This window comes from Dermacentor variabilis, chromosome 1 (assembly GCF_050947875.1).
Source record: "Dermacentor variabilis isolate Ectoservices chromosome 1, ASM5094787v1, whole genome shotgun sequence".
Classification (NCBI taxonomy): domain Eukaryota; kingdom Metazoa; phylum Arthropoda; class Arachnida; order Ixodida; family Ixodidae; genus Dermacentor; species Dermacentor variabilis.
The window spans coordinates 159,024,720-159,038,927 of NC_134568.1; the positions used below are offsets into that span (position 1 = coordinate 159,024,720).

The 14,208-nt window shown below is 46.3% G+C and overlaps 1 protein-coding gene across 1 annotated transcript in view; it reads left to right on the plus strand.

Annotated features, from left to right (window-relative positions):
- Positions 1–220: 220 nt before the first annotated feature.
- Positions 221–14,208, plus strand: part of LOC142587396 (uncharacterized) — a 43,665-nt gene continuing 29,677 nt past the window's right edge. The window contains exon 1 of the mRNA XM_075698380.1: positions 221–710. The gene's annotated coding sequence lies outside the window, so the exon portion shown is untranslated. The remainder of the gene's footprint in view (positions 711–14,208) is intronic.

The following is a 14,208-nucleotide window of genomic DNA, read 5'->3' on the forward strand; positions in this document are numbered from 1 at the left end:
TCGGCCGGAGGCAGAAACGCCCGTTGTCTTGCATCGCGAAAAGATCAGTGCCACACATTGAGGAACCGAGCGGCGACTGGTGATGTCTGGGTAAACGCGACCCACTTTGGCGGTTTCGATGGCCGGCTGGCAGATTCCGCGCCGCGGCGATACCTCGCTCCACGATCGTGCGCGTCGTCGCAAGCGCTCAAAGCGAGCCGCGCGTACGGAGTATCGCGCGTGCGGTCTCGGAAGGCGATCGTCGGGCGCGAGCGGCTGCTGGCCGCGGAGGCATGACGCGTCACAGCGCTGACTCGACATAGGCGGGCCGGCAAGGTAGCGGAGTTCGCGCCGCGTGCGCAGCAGCTATAGGTTGTCCGCGACGCGGCAGAACGAAAGCGCCGGCGTGCGCTCCAAGAAGCGCCGTTAGCTGTCGAAGCTGCTGGCTGCATGACGGAGGAAGCGGCCGTATCTCAAGAACACCCACCCCATTGCGCAGCAGCGCGGTCCTTCTTTTTTTTTTTTTTTTTATTTCTACCATTCGGCATCCTGTACACGCGTCCGTTTTCCGCCGTCTATGCGAAGAGGAACAACGCCGCGGGTCCGCGCTCAGCCGGCTGCTCACTTCTCCCTGCAATACGTCCGAGAGGTGGAGAGACGACGTGCGCCGTTTTTCGTCGCCCGAGCTTTATGGACTGTTGAGCCTCCCAGCCGATAAAACTCGCGAACCGGTGAGTGCACCCTGTATACGTTCGTATGTAGACAGCACAAGCGTCAGCAGCGATCACTACAAGTCGTCACTCGTGGCGCTTGTCCTACAGCACTTTCGATTTCCTTATATGTGCTCTCTCTCTCTATCTTTCTCTCTCTCTCAGCGAGAGACAAGAGGCTTATTGTTAAGGCGTCAGTGACTCTATCGTCCGCGTGGGTGCGGTTACAAATGCTCTATTTTGCCTCCTGCATGGAAGCTGTGGAACGCTTTCAGTTGGATAGAAAATGTTCCTTTCGTGTTGCCTTCTGCACCTTGCGGATTTCTGCTCTATTCATTTAGTTTGGGTAAAGTAGCTCTTAATATTTGCGTAAACATAGAATAGGCGTGTGGCGCGCGCATTACAAGACGACTGACGCATATTGCCTTCGAATGTTGTGTATCATTCAGTGCCTTCATAACGTGACGCATCAGAGATACGCATAACGAGAATATCGAGCGTGCCATACCTGCCCCGCGAACACAAAGAAAGTGACGTGGCTGCGTCATCGCTTCCGTGCTTAAAGTGCGGCGGATACCCAAGAAGACGTGTGACCGATTGTTAGTGAACACCTTATCGTAAAGGTATTCCTTGATAAAGTGAGCTGCGAAAGCATACCGTTGCGGTCTGACATTATTTTTCTACTTTTTTCATGCGTGCGTCCGTGTGTTTATCAGCACAATGTACGTGTGTCGACCGCACTATGTGTTTTCCCAGGAGTTCCCATTGGATATGTTTTGACAGTGAGCACGACTTCCCATCGACCTCATCAAGCAACGTTGCATTAAACCCGCCGTGCTTGCTTAGTCGCTTTGGTGTTGAACTGCCAAGCACGAGGTCGGCCGGTATCGAATACCGGCCACGGCGGCCGCGTTTCGATGGGGGCGAAATGCGAAAACACCCGTGGGTGCTTAGAGTTAGGTGCACGTTGAAGAACCCCTGGTGGTCCAAATTATTCTGGAGTCCCCTGCTACGGCGTGCCTCATAATTAAATCGTGGTTTTGGCACGTAAAACCCCATAATTATTAATGGTGCATTAAGACGGTGGTGTTGAATAGGTATCGCGAGAAGGAGTGCACCAACTCTGAATTGAGACGCGGAGAACGAAAATCGAGATTACGGCTACAAATCGCTTTTGAGTCTAGGAGCCGTATTTTATGACGTTTCATTTTACTTTACCTTTTGACGTGAAACATCGTTCAGTTTGGTCTGCATATGGGATCGCTTGCTAAAACCGCATGTAGTTAACGAAAACATAATACAATACTATTGCTGATTGCAACCGCGCTATAAAAACGCGCCTTACTCTGGTATCGCTCTGTAGAGGAAACGAGGCATTACCCCATCATGCATGTGTCACGTGGCCGATGGCGCTGTTGCACCACGCATGACGCAATCGAAGCTAAATGTGGTCTCTCGCTTGGCGTTTAGAGAGGCATAACCCGCCAGCATACGGTTGTCGATCCAAGCGGGAGTGGTCGCGTTTGAGAGAGCTCACTCAGCCATAGTAGCTGTAATCCATCAAAGTCAAACCTGTGCTCATCAGGAGCTATAAGGCCCACAAGTGTGCAATTTCTTGCAGAAATTTCACGCTTGCTCGCCTATGGCACTTCCGCGTTCGACACGTAGTCCGAAAATGGCGAGCCTTAAACCAGAAATGGTAAAGAGATTTGGGCAGCAAGACAGAGGGATGCCAATTTGCGCCCACCACCTTTGTCAATGGCGGCCCCACTACGAATAGGGGGCGAGCATGAATGCGAGCTTAGACCATAGGATCCCCACTTGCTATAAGCATGTAAGGCAGTGTAAGGTTTCTAATGCGTAAATAAATGTCCCTTGTGCATTTGGTTACGTCCTTTGCGCACCCTATAGTGATTACACAACCTCAGCAGCACGCACAAAGCGTTTCACGTACCTCACTGCGGCTGCGTCCGCGATACAGCTACCCGATTTTTTTCACGGTTCGTCATTGGCTCGGACACGACACGAACGCCGCCGTTATCGCTAGAATCAGCCACTCGGCGCGCCGCGGGATAAAAAGAATGGAAAACGAAATAGATCATTAGAAAATACGGGCCCAGCTCCGCTTTTGTGTCCGCTGTGAAACTCGAATTGAAACTGATAAGAAACTTCAGCGATGGCGGATGCAAGCGTGGCTTCTATAACTCATGTCTTCACTCAGAAGTTAAATGCAGGAATAGCTACGGTAAGCATAAAGAGAAATCTGCCTTTAAATTCCGTATTCATGTACCTCTTTTCGTGAGTAACAGCAGGTACTCTTTCTTGCTTGCTTGACCGTGACCAAGGATGAAACAGCGTAATATAACCTTTTTGTAACTATAGTGTACTTGTGTCATGTTAACCTTTCTTTTATTTATTTGTACTATGTAACCACATTGTATTATTTGATCTGCGTTGCTTCTGTTAAACTTGTGTTTGATTCAATCGCACCCCTTACTCAATGTTCCTGGCGGAACCTGTAAGGAAACCTGAATAAGTAAATAAATAAATAAATAAATATGCAGGACAGAGTGTAGAGAGAGAGAGAGCCTTTTATTGAAAGGCAAAGTGTTTAGCCAGCACATATTTGCCTACATTCTACTCTGCAGGGAATGAGACAAAGGGAAAGAAATTCCCTAGAAGAAGGTGAACCGAAGAAAAGAAATAAAGATGTGCAATGTCTTGTGAACTTATCGGCAGTTCCCAAGACCCGCACGTCGCCTTCTATCTTGGCTTCGGGCCGTACCGCGCTTGATGGGTGGTGCTGGGGCGGCTGGCAACTTTTGCAAGGCTAGATGCACCCGTAGCACCATTAATTCTCTTCCGCCTCCTTATCGACAGAGTAAGTGTTTCAGGCGATGAAGGCAGGTGCTCTTGCAAGTCTGGACAGTCATTGCGAAAAGAAAAAAAAAAATCTTGGTGAGATGAGCAGCATTGCAAAGCCTCTGCACGAAAATCATACGCTCAAGCAATTACATTTCGGTATAAACTACGCCTACGCCACTTAGCATTTAACGCTGGACATGTGGTAAAAGAGTGCTAGACGAAACATCACGACCACTGCATAGAGCTCGTGCTCTTTCGTAGTGGTAGGTTGTAGCAACAGGCGCCCGTGGTGTTTTGTCCTCTTCTTTACCCGTGTTTCTTTGCACTACAATGGCTTCGAGGCGGGTTTAGCCTGGCGATCGAGGCGCACGATTTATTCATCTGAGAGTCTCTTACAGTGTCAGTGCGGTGCGTTACCACACGTAAATGAAACCATTCTCTCTTAGGAATGCAAGAAGACGTGAAGCTCCTCTATCCTTTACAATACAACACCAACTTGCCTTCACATATACACTTGTGCTTGACCATACTTGCACCACAGCTGTATGATCTTGAGACTAAGTTATTAATAACGAGTTTCTGCTAGATTAAGGGCACTACCGTGGACATTATAGCTTCGTGAACTGACATAGAAGTACTGCTGCATAGAAAGCCCTGCCACAAACCGATATCCGTCGTTCCAGAGCATAAAACCAGATATGGGCTGCTGCGGTTTGGCTGCAGCCTATACCTATTCTTCTCCAGTCTGATGCCGTGGAATGTCAGACGTCTACGAGAGAGCTTAGCTGTCACGAGTGAGCGTTGGTGTTGGGGAAAGACAATGCTCTACCTCTGCCGAGGTGTTCTCTAGCGTGCGCTCTTGGCTCCACTCCAGTGGCCCGCAATTCCATCTCACCGTCTTCCGACTCGAGCGCACGCTTAACGAAGTGAAAAAAGGAATTCAGATGCTTACCTGAAACTCTCACGTTACATGCACAATTAATGGCAGCGGTCGTTCCGCTCCTGTGACAGCATATACCTATTCGGTACACGGAATTATCGAACGAGTTAAATTTCTTATCGGCTTCGCCCCAGAGCCTGGCATTTGGGTTAACAATATAATGGTCGCACAGGCAGATGTATTAAAATCACTTTTCAATTTTAACGGGGATGCATTATCTGCGAAGCCATTTCGCATATTCTCGCACGAGGGCAATAATGCAAATGGCAGCTGCAGTTGTTTGTTGAGCTGGAAATAATTATCTCAACTGTATACGTCATCATAAGAAATAGGCAGAAATAGCGCTCGCTGAAAAGCTTTACGTGTATACCTGCGATCTTGCAAATCGAGGCGGCTGCAAATATTACATGGCCAACTACTCAAGGCTGCACACCTGGACTTGTCTTTTGAGATAAATTGGGCAGACTCTAATTCCAAATAAATATGCTCGAGGTTGGCTCTGGCTTGATTCTATGTTCCTAAGTAGTTCTTTTTTTTTCTAACAGAGGTAAAAAAAAAAAAAGAAGACTGGGCATGTGGATTATATGGAAAAGTGAATGCAACCTGAATGACAGATTGCAACCATCAGTTAATAAATTCACGATATTAAATTCATTTTTAATTACTGAATGCATAGCGTGTGCTACATTCAGAGTGGTACGAATTATACGCTTAACAGGATGTGAATCACTCATCCTCAAAGGTCACTCAGTCTCAAAATTATTTTTATAGCTGTGACATACACAGGCGATTTGGCATTGTCGACGAGCTGCGCCATATCCTGTGCAGGAACTGATAGCGGTTTATCAGCTCACAGGCTAATGGATAAATGTGGCTAGCCCACTCATCAATCAAATTCAGGAGAGGCATCAGGGAGCACCGGCTAAATAACAGGTCTGCACGCTTGTCACTCATGATGGTACAAAAGCCTGAACGCTGATAAGTGTCATCTGCTGCTAGTTGCCGTCCTTATTTGGTGGCATACGCAGTCGGCCTACTTGTGTGACGTCATGGCTCAGAGCGAAAAGGCGTTTCTTTTTTCTTAACGATAGGAAAATAAAGGTAGAAGTTGGCAGCGCTTTAGGTGGGGCCAGCTAATACTCATCTCAGGGTGAACCGAAAAGCAAAGCGCAGGAGCCAGTGCAAAGCACTGAAAAGAGTGGCGCGGACGCAAGTGAAAGGAAGGCACAGAAGTACAAACGGTGTATGTAAATAAGTGGGTCAACGTAGTCACACATGACTGTACATATAATGCATAACTGTACTTAATTAGATAACGACCAAACAACTTAAACATTTAGGGCACATGTTTATTCGGCTATATTATAACATACGGTAAACTATTGCAGTGCACCTGGACACGACGCTTCAATACAAACCCGTGATTGTGCTTTGTTTCAAGAATATTTTTAGAGAGGGAGAGAGATTAACTTTATTTTACAAGCGTTCTTCTTTATAACATTGCTGTTGCCAGGGGCCGAGCATTTTCTTAAGATAAATGACCGACGCTCTAACAACGTTGCACCTACCTTTACTTACGCGTCTTCAGGTATCGTGTGGGCGGATAGGAGTTGTGCTATCTGTGCGACGTTGGCATCGCGACAGTATTTGTTCTTTCAAAAATCACGTATACAGAGAGCTGGTTTAAATAATCTTTAATTGCGAATGCCCACTGCAGCTCTCTCTTACACTCTCTTTAGACACTCTCCGTACACTCTCTGAGACTCCCTGATGTACACTCTCTCTAGAGACACTGGCATTGGAGAACTACGCGCTTTAAGTGTACAACAAACACATTCCCCGTGCTTGGTATACAGCTAAGAAAGTTAAGTAACAAAAAAATGCGTTATTACCTAAGTTATCGCTTGCAGTTTGTCATGCAAGCTGCACCTTCCTCTCCATAATGCTTTTCTGTTTTTTGTTCGTAACTTTTATCATTTGTTCGTGTATAGAAACAGACCACAAGAAAAACAACATAAGAAGGGGGTTCTTTCATTAGTAGCGTGCTAATAACCTCTCGAAGCAGTATCTGCTGAACGAAATTAGACGAAGAAATTAGACTTTCAGACGTTTCAGCGTGAACTTTTATACGCAACAAAACCTAATGCTGGCCTTCTACATTAAGGTCTTCGTCATGATAGCTAGTGCCCCTGGTTCGCGACAGCACCGAAAACAATGCCCGCAATAGAGGCATGATACCCGCCACAGCGAGCTCGAGGTCGCAGGATTGGATCCCGGTTGTGGTGGCCATATTTCGATGCCAGTACAAGGATGCAGAAAAGCTCGTGTGCGTTCCTTTTTATTTTATCTCGCGGATGACTTCGATTTACATAAATGTGTGTACATTAAAAGATGTTGAAGTTATAACCTAGAGCCAAGTAACAGCGTACTTGATACATGTATACAGTGCAGCTTTGGGACGTCAGCCGATATTAGAGAGTTTTAGAATAGGGGCCCCAAACGTTTTGGGGCCCCAAAGAAATAGCGTCGAAGCCACTGCGCATGCGCAAGACGCAAACTGCCTTTGGGTTTTCCGTTGGGAACGCTATTTCACCGATTTAGCGGGAGCCCAAATAGCGGCCCCAAAAGTTTTGCGTCGGCAAACATGGCGGCACCCATCGAAGCGACGGCTCTAACCTAGCACCAAACTGGGTTCGATTCGCGGTAACGCGTGAAGTTCGCAAGCTAGGAGAAGTGAGTGCGGTTATCGCTTTCTCTCAACTAGCGTGTGTTATGAAGATTGACTCATTAGACGCCGCTGATTTTGAATTCGATTGTGGATTTTATGGCTCGTAGGCATAACAAGGCTAAGCTTGGCTGGTGAAGACTAGTAAAGTTTTGTTTGCTCAAAACTAAGCGCAACTTGTTTGCTGCTTACAGAATAGCCTCTAAATTGTAATTAAATGCGAATACACGCAAGTCAAAATTATTATTCCTATCATAAAATGGTATATTTTATTTAATTATTTCTAATAGCTTTTCTTTGACGCCGTAGTGGCGCTGTCAGCGCAAGACGCTATCCGCAAACGTAAAACCCTATTCTAAAACTCTTCAATCCTGCGTGCCCCAACGCTAACACCCGCAAAGCTCTTTGGGGCCCCAAACTATTGGGGCCCCTATTCTAAAACTCCCTATTATGCATATTCCCTTCCGCATATCTCCGGTGTTTCGGTCGCCACATCTGCGGGCGCCAAGCACATATAACGTTACATAACACTGTATTCCTCAAGGTTAAATATTTCTGCGTGAGGAAGGCTTAGCATTTTTCTTTAATTTAAGAAAGAATTACGGACATCCCACGCACACGTTGGAACCAATATAAGAAGCAAAGCTTTTTGAAGCGGGTAATAATATGCTATAAATTTGCCCATTTCGTTCCTTCGTCTTTGGCGTAAAATAAACTGGCGCGTGCGTGTGCTCTCGCTCACCCGTGCTGCGCCATGCGACAAATGTTGGCTTATATTTCTTAATTTCTTCTTATTTATTTTAAGTGTCCCGGGCCGCTTCTTGGCCGATCCCCCGTTGTGGGCATGTGCCATAGCGTGAAATCATAATTTATTTATTTTGTTATATGATCGTCATCAGTACGCGGTGATCATCTCAAACAAATAGTTGGCGTTGGCACGATATGTACCGCCAGCTTCTCGGCCAATCTCTCGTTGTGTGTATGTGGAATAGTATAGAAATCATCATCATAATGAGCACACGGACTCGCTCCTTGTACAATCCCCCGTTGTGGGTATGTGTCATAGTATGGGTATGTACCATAGTTCCGGCGCAGGATGCGTTTCTTTTTTTTCTTTTTCATTTTTAAGTGAAGTTGGATATACTCGGCAAGAACCCGACCAGCGACCGACCGACAGACAGACAAACAGACCGACCGAGCCAGGCCAAACCATGGTATGCTAGGCAAAGCAAGCTTCGCTTTAAAGGGGCCCTGAACTACCCATCGGGCTTGGTGAACAAGCACAGTCCGCGGATAGCATATACGCTGCTGTGAACACCTCAGCCAAGTTTCGCGGTCGTGCGCGGCGCGTGAAGCTCGCTGGCGGAGCGCAAAGTCACGTTTTTCTCAAACGATATCTTTTGAACAGAAGCCTGCTTGCTTTTTCTGGGCGCTTTATTTAGTATTATACCAGATTCCCATATGCGGCTGCTATTGGCCACTAGCTGACATCATGATACACAAGAAGGGTGTCTGGATCAGTGCGCTTAATTCTTCCTAATGTTACTGTGTATATTTATTGACGAAGGTTAATAAACAGGCTGAAGTAAGAGAATGTCTGGTTTCGAATTCAGATAATGATTACGTACATACGTCCGGAAGAAGCCGACTATCGTCTGCTCACGCTCGCCCGCGCAGCCGCGTAGGAATTCAACTTTGGCCACCCTGCTTATCGGTGTCGTAGCCATCGGGTCTCCCTAATTTTGGCTAGTTTTGGTCACTCAGCTAACCCCGGACCACGTGAAGCTTAAGGTCAGAGCACACGCCTGCTTACCAGCGCGTACTCACTCGTGGCCGTTCCTGGTTAGACGCCTTGGCAGACCTGAGCAACTGATAGCGCTTCAAAATGCGCAAGTTGGATCTGGCTAGTGCAGGACAGCTGGCGAAGGACAAAGCCGGTCCGCGCCACGCAGCACGGCCAGACTGGAGCACATGAGCGCGAGCACGCACTCAAGCCCTGTCGTGCAGAAAGCAAACGCTGCGCATATACGCACTGCAGCTGCACGTCGCTGCGGACTGCGGCTCGCTGAGGACAGCAGCGTTTGGCTTGTTTCGCCCGTCGCAAGCGCCAAAATCGCAAGTTGTAGGGTCTACGTGAACATCCAAAATAAAATCTCAACTGCGCGCCACGGTGACATTCAGTAGGCGGAGCGTTGTGGGCACCACCCCGCTCCACCGTTGCCTTCGCAGTGCAAGGCATTGAAGGATGAGCGGAAGCACCGCGAAAGGGCTGTTTGCCAATAAGTCCGCTTCTGCTGAACGCATTCAAGTACTCTTTGCGGCAAAGTATTTCTGAAATAGAAAATGCATTTCTCCACTTCGATAAAAAGTGGTTCAGGGCTCCTTTATGTTAAGAGTGGGCTGTGCGCAGTCTGAACAAGCTTTCGAAACTTCCCTGGATCAAATAGTCGACGTGTGCGGTCAGATATTAAATGCACTGCAAAGACCGATGACGCCTTCGCTCGCAATGCATGCGCGGCGCGGTTACCGCCCTAACAGTGTATACAGCTGCTGCAATGCGGCTACTGATATCCTGCGCTTAGAAGTAAGCGACAGTGCTTTGCTATGCCATAAATAAATATTTCTTTTTCCTCTGCTGACCAAGTTTACGGTATAGCGAAGAGAATGATTTCCACATGCAGCCTTCTGTGTGATGAAGCACGTTGCGGTTCGTCGTCTTGTCGCATTCTTCTTCTTTTTTAGGGGGACCACTGTTAGTTTTATGCTCCTTCTATATAGGCTGTATTGCTTAGCGGCCCGTAATGACGCAGTGTGCTTGACATACCTAATTTTCTGATCACACCGTCTGCGGGTAAGGTCCCCAACCACTGAAGTGCGGAGGCGGGCTCCTATTGTGATCTCTGGGCGCATAATTTTTTTGAAGCGTGTTGATAAATTGTGAGGGACGAGTCACGAAAGTTCCGCGAAATTTTGCTGCAACGTCGCTATAGTTGTCGTTAAAGCTTGAGTAAGTTTTCGGCAATTCAGGCGTTTTGGAACACTTCAGATATAATATGCGCCAGTATGACGTAAATAATTTAACTAAACATCTCATGTTTTTCTAGAGTCCGTGTGAGAGAGGAATAAGCAGTGAATTTATTAGCCGTGTACTGGTTTTTTTTTCTCTGATAACATACTTAGGCCTACATAGCAATGGACGGTGACAGCTGAATTCCGCGTTCGCCCTCAGATTGTGAGGTTCCACACGTAGCGTGATTCGAAAGAACACAAGCAACCTGATTTTGCATAACTGCGAGTCGGCCTAGTTGGAACAAATTCATCTTAAAACTTCTTGTGCGCAAACAAACAGGGACGAAGAATAGGGGCAACACAAGCACACGTATATCTCAGAAATTTCTCTAGTTCTCGACGCTCCTGAAAGGATAGGAAAACTCTGCAAGACGTTCTAAATCACAACAAAATTTGTAAATCTCCACCAATCGAAAATATTTAGCACCCGCAACTTTATAAGAACCGTTCAAATCGGTTTTGTAAAGAATAACAAAATACTAATAACCGAGCAAGCTTGAAGTTTTTGCAAGACATTGCACATTTGTAGGCCTTACAACTCTTAACCAACACCAGCTTGACAACTTGTAAAAAAAAAGGAAACTAAATTATGGTGTTTTACCTGCCAAAACCCCTTTCTGATTATGAGGCACGCCGTAGTAGGGGACTCCGGAAATTTCGACCACCCGGGGTTCTTTAACGTGTACCTAAATCTAAGTACACGGGTGTTTTCGCCCCCATCGAAATGCGGCCGCCGTGGCCGGGATTCGATCCCGCGACTTCGTGCTCAGCAGCCCAACACCATAGCCACTGAGCAACCACGGCGGGCGATAGCTTACAGCTACTATGACGTAGTGAGCTCTCTCAAACGCGGCCATTACCTGCTCACATGGGCAAACGTGCCACTGATCTGCGCCTCTCTGAACGCCGCGCGCGAGCCTAAATTTAGCTCCGATTGCGTCATGCGTGGCGCGACAACCGCGACATCTGCGCACGCGACACATGCGTGGTCGCGTAATGACTTCTTTCCTCTACACAACGATATCAAAGTAAAATGCGTGGTTAGTATGGTGGCAGTGACATAAGCGATAATTCCATAACACGTTTTCGTTCCATCTGTTTCAGCTGGCGTCCCCCATCGAGCTGTTATAAAATCGATTCACGTCAGAAAGAAAAGAAAAAAATTAAAGGTGCAGATGCAATCTTAGCGGCGACGCGAAACGCGGTGCCGAGTTCATGCGCGTCACAGTTACGTGGCAGGTCAAGCTAGTACGTGCGGGTACGACAGAAGCGTTGACCTGCAGTGCTCTAGCCATGCAGACAGGTTTACGCAAGCGCGCGACCTAGTGGTGTACATAGCGGGAAATTCAACCCGATTACCCTGCTCAGAAAATAAAATCATGCATTCACTGTTCATAAACAGGCGCAACTCCAAAGCAACTGCCTGTCTCTGCTTCACCGCCTATACATATTGGTAGTCGTTTCGTTCATTGCCATCTGAAACGCAATGGAAAAACAAAAGTTGAAAAGTATACTCGGTCAGGCTTCTCCGGGCCACAACGCCGACGCTGCATTCGCTATTCAAAGCACAAACCCTCCACAAAAGTACAATGTCGCTACGGTAAAGCCAACTTCCAGGGAAGAGTCAGCGGCTGACTCTCTTTGTTCGGCGTAGCTAAAGCTTCGACATCTATTACTCGCGCTGTTTTCCGCTCTAAATATCGCAAATGAGTTTTTACTAAAGGTGGGCGAATATTCAGAGTTGCAACTACGAATCGAATCATCATCATCATCATCATGTTTTATGTCTACTGCAGGACGAAGGCCTCTCCCTGCGATCTCCACTTACCCCTGTCCTGCGCCAACCGATTCCAACTAGCACCCGCGAATTTCCTACTTTCATCGCACCACTTAGTCTTCTGCCGTCCTCGACAGCGTTTCCCTTTTCTCGGCACCCATTCTGTAACCCTAATGGTCCAACGGTTATCTAACCGGCGCATTACATGACCTGCCCAGCTCCATTTTTTCCTCTTGATGTCAATTAGAATATTGTCTATACCCGTTTGCTCTCTGATCCAAACCGCTCTCTTTCTGTCTCTTAACCTTATGCCTAACAATTTTCGTTCCATCGCGCTTTGCGCGGTCCTTAATTTGTTCTCAAGCCCCATATGTCAGCATTGGTAAAATGCACTGATTTTACACCTTCCTTTTCAATGATAATGGTAAACTTCCAGTCAAGAGCTGAGAATGTCTGCCGTATGCGATCCAACCTATTTTTATTCTTCTATGAATTTCCTTCTCATGATCAGGGTTCCCTGTGATTAGTTGACCTAGGTAAACGTACTCCTTCACAGACTCTAGAGGCTGACTGGCGATCCTGAACTCTTGTTCCTTTGCCCGGCTATTCGTCATTATCTTTGTCTTCTGCATATTAATCTTCCACCCACTCTTCCACGCTCTCTGTTAAGATCCTCAATCATTTGTTGTAACTTGTCTGCATTGTTGCTGAATAGAACAATATCATCGGCAAACCGGAGGTTGCTGAGATATTTCCCGTCGATCCTTACTCCTAAGCCTTTCCAGTGTAATAGCTTGAATACTTCTTCCAAGCACGCAGAGAATAGCATTGGAGAGACTGTGTCTCCCTGCCTGACCCCTTTCTTTATAGGTATCTTCCTGCTTTTCTTGTGTAGAATTAAGGTAGCTGTAGAGCCTCTGTAGATATTTTCCAAGGTATTTAGGTAAGCGGTCTGTACTCCTTGATTACGTAATGATTCTATGACTGCTGGCATCTCTACTGAATGCAATGCCTTTTCGTAATCTATGAAAGCCATATGGATAGGCTTGTTGTACTCTGCGGATTTCTCGATAACCTGATTAATGACATGGATGTGATCCATTGCAGAGAATCCCTTTCTGAAGCCAGCCTGTTCCCTTGGTTGACTAAAGTCATGTGTGGCCCTTATTCTATTGGAGATTATTTTGGTAAATATTTTATATAATACTGGGAGTAAGCTAATGGGCCTATAACTTTTCAATTCTTTAACGTCTCCCTTTTTGTGTATTAGTATACTGTTGGCATTCTTCCAGTTTTTTGGGACCCTTGCAGTCGATAGACACTTCGTATAAAGAGCCGCCAGTTTTTCAAGCATTATGTCTCCTCCATCTTTGATTGAATCGACTGTTATTCCATCTTCTCCTGCCGATCTTCCTCGTTTCATGTCTTGCAAGGCTCCTCTGACCTCATCGCTAGTTATAAGAGGATTTTCTATATCCTGTTCATTACTGTTTCTAATGGAGATACCCTGACTCCTCTAGGTATTGTGCAGGTTAGCATAGAATCATTCCGCTTCTTTTACTATATCTTCGATATTGCTGATGATATTACCCTGCTTATCTTTCAGTGCATACATCTTGGTTTGTCCTATGCCAAGTTTCTCACTGATTTCAGGCTGCGTCCATTTTTACGGCTTCTTCAGTCTTTCTCATGTTATAGTTTCGAATATCACTTATTTTCGCTTTGTTGATCAGTTTTGACAGTTCCGCGAATTCTATCTTATCTCTTCAGTTGGACACTTTCGTTCTTTGTCGTTTACATACCAGCTATTCGTATTCGAAAAGGAAATATTCGCTATCTATTTTCGAATATTCCAAGCGAACCAAATGTTTTGCAACAACCGACTGTTAAAGTGTTGTTACTGCTATCCGTATGCTAACCGAAGTATCGCGTAATCGCGTATTACCAGAAGTTTTCCAAGGAATGCTGAAACAAAATAGATAATGCACGTTTTTCTTTCGTCTTCACGGCGGAAGCTTACACGACATCATGCTAATTTTGCTTGTAGACTGTCACTTAGTGCTCGTCGCATTCTATTTATCAAGCATCTTTTACGCTACAACCAGTGATGTTTTTTCTGGCAATGGGTTCTTTTGCATGTGTT